This window comes from Camelus bactrianus, chromosome 8 (genome assembly GCF_048773025.1).
Source record: "Camelus bactrianus isolate YW-2024 breed Bactrian camel chromosome 8, ASM4877302v1, whole genome shotgun sequence".
NCBI lineage: Eukaryota > Metazoa > Chordata > Mammalia > Artiodactyla > Camelidae > Camelus > Camelus bactrianus.
The window spans coordinates 50,044,939-50,051,263 of NC_133546.1; the positions used below are offsets into that span (position 1 = coordinate 50,044,939).

General features: G+C 33.6%; 1 long non-coding RNA gene across 1 annotated transcript; it reads right to left on the bottom strand.

Annotated features, from left to right (window-relative positions):
* Nucleotides 1-546: 546 nt before the first annotated feature.
* On the bottom strand, nt 547-5,972 carry LOC141578481 (uncharacterized). Its single transcript, XR_012508867.1, has 3 exons — nt 5,911-5,972; nt 2,507-3,785; nt 547-1,709 (listed from the first exon to the last, which is right to left on the bottom strand). It is a non-coding gene; the product is annotated as an uncharacterized LOC141578481 (long non-coding RNA).
* Nucleotides 5,973-6,325: the final 353 nt, after the last annotated feature.

The following is a 6,325-nucleotide window of genomic DNA, read 5'->3' on the forward strand; positions in this document are numbered from 1 at the left end:
GATTCACATGTGTGGATGCACACATGTAACAAGGTAGTCTTTATGATCAAGTGAAGAAAGGCATTAAAAGAAGTGCTACAACTCTTTCCTCATAGAGGTGTTTTCCTACTAAAACCAGCAAAAAAAAAAGGAAAATTATATCTTATCTGATGAGTACTTAAAATTCCAGATAGATTTGGAGCTGAAATGTGAAATGTAAATGTTTAAAATTCTTCAAAACAATTTAAGAAATATATCCATGATTCTGAGGAAAGAAGATATTTTTGTTTTGTTTTGTTTTATAAGTAAGATAGGCGATCATGGGAAAAGTGATAAATTAAGTCAGAATAAAATTATAAAATTCTATTGTTTTAAGATACTATAAAGAAAGTGAAAAGACAAGTCTTCAGCCAGGAGGCAGCAGATGTAAAAGAAAAGTATTAGTGTAAAGAAAATGTATAAATTTTTGCAAGTCAGTAAGATAAAAAGAAGCACTCTAGTAGAAAATTTAAGAAACAATAAGAAAAGAAACTTTATTCAAAAGAAAACACAAATGAACCGTAAATATAAGGAATAATGTTCAACACCAGGAAGTGCATATTAAGCTACTATGAGAAAATAATTTATAGCTAACAAATTTTTAAAATTTTAAATGTATTGCTGTAATTATAGAGCAAAGTGAACCAATATACTGGGAGATAGTACAAGTGTACACTGTGCAAACACTTTGGAAAATCATTTATTATTAGCTCTTATAATAAACTAGGTGCACACACTAGACAGGCAGCAACATTGGTACAGGACAGCGTCCAGGAGAAGGGATGTGAAAATTCCATTGCACAAGAACAGAACATGTTGATCAGGACCTGGTGGTAAAAAGTTAAAGATGATAACACATTGAGGAGTAATAGCGACCTGCCACAGGTGTAGAAGAGGAGCAGCACCCTCACCCCAGGCCATGTGAGGAACAGTAACAAACCTAAGAAAGATTTTTAAATGGTATTAAGTTTTAAAAAAAAATTAAGAGAGTTGTCTGTGGAAGACGTGTTTTTACTCTGGCCACAGCAGCCAAAAAAGAGCCAGTGAACAAATGTTCAAAAATAGAATTTTTGCCTAATTTGAGTAAGGAATTTTTTTTTAAATGCTAGATCAACCTTAGAAAATACTGCATTTCAGAGGTAAAGGGACATGATTACACTTCTAACTTACTCCCAAATGATCAAAATAATGAGGAAATACATACATATATACACACACACACATATGAGGAGAGAGGAAGGAAATATATCTGTGTGTAATATAAATATACATGAAAAAGAGAGAGAAATATTTTCTCTGTGTATATGTATTTTCCTATTTATTTACTTAAACAATAGGATGCTGAACAATAGGACTAGTTTTCCGCCATACTTTAGCAGAATAGCCTCCCTTTGTCCCAAATGCCACAATGTATCTGAAAAGACAATGTCACTCAGTCTTTATTTTTCTCTTATGACACATTTTCAGACTTTCATCATTCCAGAGAAGACACTTTAAATGTAACTATTTCAGTGTTGCTCTAATAAGCCATGCAAGGATCAAAGACTGTGAGATTCCATGAATAACTTCTGCTTTAGAACAGCAGTTCCTTCTGAATGGATTTATCAGCAGGGATGTGATGTGGACAGGGTAGAGACCCAGCTTAGATACTTCTTAGCGGTGGTATCTTCTCCGAGCTTCTCATCCTTCATCTGTAATATAGGATAATAATATTGACTTCAGAAGACTGATATGAGGATTAAATGACGGTAAAGTCTTGGCAATTGCACAGGGCTTATCATAGAGTAAGCTTTTAATTATATTATTATTAACAATACTGGAACCAAAATCTCATTTTTTCCCCTTATTCACACCAGTCGATCTTATAGAGAGTTTTATTCTAAACAGTAAAATGTTAGAAAGGAAACTCAAACACCATTAAAGAAGAGCTTTAATCAAAATATAAAATTTCAGATCATTCCTTAAAGTTTGAGGCAGCAGTTTTATAAGGAACCATTATTACTTTTTATTGGCAAAATTAATGGCTGATTAACACCTCCCATAAAGTACAGCAAATATCTCATCATTTATAATTGAAGTGGAATTTCAGGTCATAACAGCATAGTAAGCCCAAATAAGAGCGCTTTCGCGCAGATAGCCCGGGATTCCCACCACGTGATGTGCACGTTTTGCATAATCCTAACCCCTTGAGTGCTGGCAGAATATAGAAATATTAGGCTCGTAACAGGGATACTAATCGGTTGATTTTGAGTGAATAGAAAGGGAGATTATCTGTTCGGGACTAATGTAATCAGGTGAACCTTCTTGAAGTCAGGAGATTGGAGGGAACCGTGTGGCAAAGACCTAAGAACTGATAGCCAGCAGAAGAATGGAGGGTGTCTGTTTGGCCTGTGGCTTCAAGGAAATGAATTCTGCCAACATCCATGTGAGCCTGAAAAAGGATCCAAGCACCAGAAAGAAAAGAAACCCAGTCGAAAGCTTATCTCACCCTTGTGAGAGAGACACTGACCAGTGAATCCATACCTGTCCATGAGGCCCAAGGAGACTGTGAGATAAAGAATTTGTGTTAATCACTAAGTTCGTGATAATCTGTTATACAGCAGGAGAACATTAATGCAATATTAAACCTAAATAAGAAAGATGACTCATGCTGGTGATCTGAAAACATAAGGTAGTGGGAAAATGATTTGCACAAAGAAAGAACCCAGTCTTCTAGTTTCCCTGAATTAGAGGTTTTATGGTTTGTACGGTTTCAAGTAGTGCTTACGGTTGGTTTGTACGGTTTCAAGTAGTGGTATTAAATACAGCATGTCCATACAATTGAAATAAGTCTTCCAGAAGGTTTTCAGAGAGTGTTATACTTCCATCAACTTTTCATTTATATGTAGTGTCTGAATCCCCTAAATCCTACCTGCCCATATAGACAGATCCTGCAAAAAATGAAACCATATGCAAAATTCTTAAAACTGAAAAGAAAAACATGGTAGCTTTCAAATAAAAGGAAGACTACTGAAATGAATGGTGTTTTCAAACACTCTATATCTTAAGAGTTTAAAATATGTCATGAAATTTAGATTTTCTGGTTCAATATTTTAATCAATAAAAAATGTACTTCCTAATGCTTCCTCCCCTGCAAGGTTTTCATCTTTCTCTCTCACAAACACTAATGACTTACTGCTGCAGTGGAGAAGATTGAGTACTTCAAAGGGCTAGTGCTGGACACAGCATGATAGGAGGTGCATGAACTCCAGCTGCTTGAAAGACATGGTTTGTCTTTCATGTTAGTAGAAAACAAATAATGTTAACACACCCCATGGTAATGCCAATGGCATTTTTATGATTATTACTGAAAGCATCACACTCTCGAATACCTTTGTTTCTTTACAGACATTGTGTCTGGTTCTTAACTCCTTTTTTGTTGACCCTTTGGTTAAGACACGGAACGAATCTGCTTGTCACTGTCCTCCTCAAGCATCGTATTTACAAATAATTTCATTATAGTAGTTGAGAAAGATCACCATTGAACTGTTCATACAGTCTTCATAGAGACTGAATATGGTTGTATTCAGCTAGAAGAAAGTGTTGGAACCTACCTTTTCAGGAAACTTTCCCAGTCGAAACTTTTCCTTGCTCCATTAAGATGGATTGTTGCACATTTATTTTTATTTTAGTAACTATCACGGTGAATATCTGCCAGGAACTGGAGACACAAAGTATTGCTAATCCATCTTTGAGAAAGTCTGTATCAGCTTAAGCTCCCTCCAGCACTGTCAGAATGGAAATGTGTCACTCTTCATCACATTATAATAAATCTGCTCATCATCATGTTAAAAATCATTTTCCAGCTTGATGAGCAACATATTAGATCTTAAAATAGTTTTAATTTTGTATGTCTTTCATTAGTAAGATTTTAGCTATTTTCTTGATATATTTCTTGGTTATTTATTGTTTCTTCTGCTCTGAACAGATTCATGTCTTTACTGCTTCTCAAAACACTTACTTTTAATTTAATTACCTTGCAGCTTCAGATAGGATTTTCCGTGGCTTGCTCAAACACTTTCCTCTTTGTTTCTCAAAAAAAATAACTTATAAAGGAAATTTTTTGGCTTTCTCAGTAGGATCCATGTTAATACATTTGAAATAATAAAATGTTTTAAAATGTTTGTATTATTAAATTAATAACTATTCATTATGGCAATTACCAATAGACAAAGGCTCATAATTTGTTCTTTTAAAAATACATATTAACTGGAAGCTATTATTCAAAAGATAAAATGAATAATCAACCTTAGTAGAAAGCACTGCTATATAATTTCAGTGATGTTAAAATTCTATATCATAAGATTTCCCACCTTATCTCTAACAGTAGATAGTGATTTTATTCAGTATAAATTAGTTTCTTTCCAGTTTTAATATGTTGGCTAATGTATGATAATAATTGGCTATATTTTATATTTAGGAAATTCACTTTCTTTGTATAATTATTTCTTAGCACAGTCTTTTTCTATGTTTCTCCTTTTCCCCAATTCAGGCATGTTTACAGTTAAAAAAAGATTGGGACAAAATAGAAATGTTTTTAAACAAAGTATTTGAATTAACTTAGTAAGATTTATTATATCTACACAATTTTAATCTATGAGGTGATGAATCAAAATAGTTTTTATTTCAATGAATATGCTTATTAAGTCTATTAAAAGTAAATTCTGTACAGTGGGTTTTAAATAAAACTATTTATGTTCCAGCTCTAAATTAATCTTTTGTTTTATGAAATATTTCTATCATAAGGAAATAAACTTAAAAAAAATTCTAAGTTTTTCCTACTCATAATGTGCAGAAAGAAATGATAAATATTTCCATGTATTTATTTTAGTATATATATATTTCAGTATATATTCAGAAAATAACTCCACGTATATAGATTTTCACCTTAAATTACTTAAAACATTCATATAAACAAATAGATTGATCACTTTTTTCAGAAGTGTGTTAGTTTTCTATAGCTGCTGTCACAAATGACTACAGATCTGACAGATTAAAACCACACAAGTATTTTTCCTTTAACAGTTCTAGGGGTCTAAAGTGCAAAAGGTGTGCTGCAGGGCAAAGCCGAGAGGTTGTCATCCCTCTAGGTGCTTCAGGTGAGAAGCTCTCTCCTTCCGTGTCCAGTTTCTTGAAGCTGCTGGCTTTCCTTGGCTTGTGGTCACATCGTCCCAGTATCTGCTTCTTTGGTCACATCACCTTCTCCTCTCAGTGACCTCTTGCTCTCCTTTTATAAGGATCTTTATGACTATATTGGGCACACACACAAATAATCCCACACATCAAAATCCCTAACCTAATCACATATGCGTGTCCCCTTTTACCATGTAAGGTAATATATTCTGAGGATCAGCACACAGTTTGGAAGGGGCACTCTCCAGCCTACCACAAGAAGCATCCAGTTATCTTTTAAAATAAGAGGATATGATACAAAACTGCTATCTAGTAACAGTAAAGTTTTGCTGACTCTTTGGAAAAGGAGTTTATTTTTCTGTTAACCTATATGAATTGTACATTGTACCAGGTTGAAATCTGTAATATGATTTATTTTTTACCCCCAAGCATGACTGTCAAACTACTGTAGTAAGAGAAGAGTTGTATAGACTTATAACTGATCTATTTTTGTTCCATGCTGTTACTAAATATTAGTAAATTATTCTGTTCCTTACATCCACATATGCAGAAAAATAAATATAAGAAGTTTCAATAAGCAAATGAAAGAAATTGACCCTCAGCTCATAGTATATATTTATTTTCAGCTTGAAGGCTATCTTTGCTACCAGAAGGACTGTAAAGTGTACTTTTAAAAGGAAGCTTACAGTATATAGAATTCATAAAAAGTGAGGAAAATACCTTAATCTAGAATCCAGGGATTTTCTATCTTCATGGATTTCCTCTGCCTATGCTTATCATTCCACATGGCTTTCAAAGAAAATTATTAACAAGGTTCTTAAGGAGCAGGCGGTACTTCATGTAAGTTAATAAATGTTTATCTGAAAAAACTCTCAGACCATTTGGGTGTTTTCCTGTCGCACTACTTAAATATTCCACTTTGCATTTTTTTTGCTCTGCCTTCGCTTCTGTTCTGAACCCAGAAAATAAATACAATTAATCATATTTCAGCGAGCAGTCTCCATTTTAACTCAATGACATGTATTCTCCGTATTAGTTGTTGATGTTTGCGCTGTCTCAGGATTACTATTTGCTTCATAGGAGTAGAAGTTAATATACTGAAGTAAAAAGAGAGAAGGGGAATGAATATGGGGGA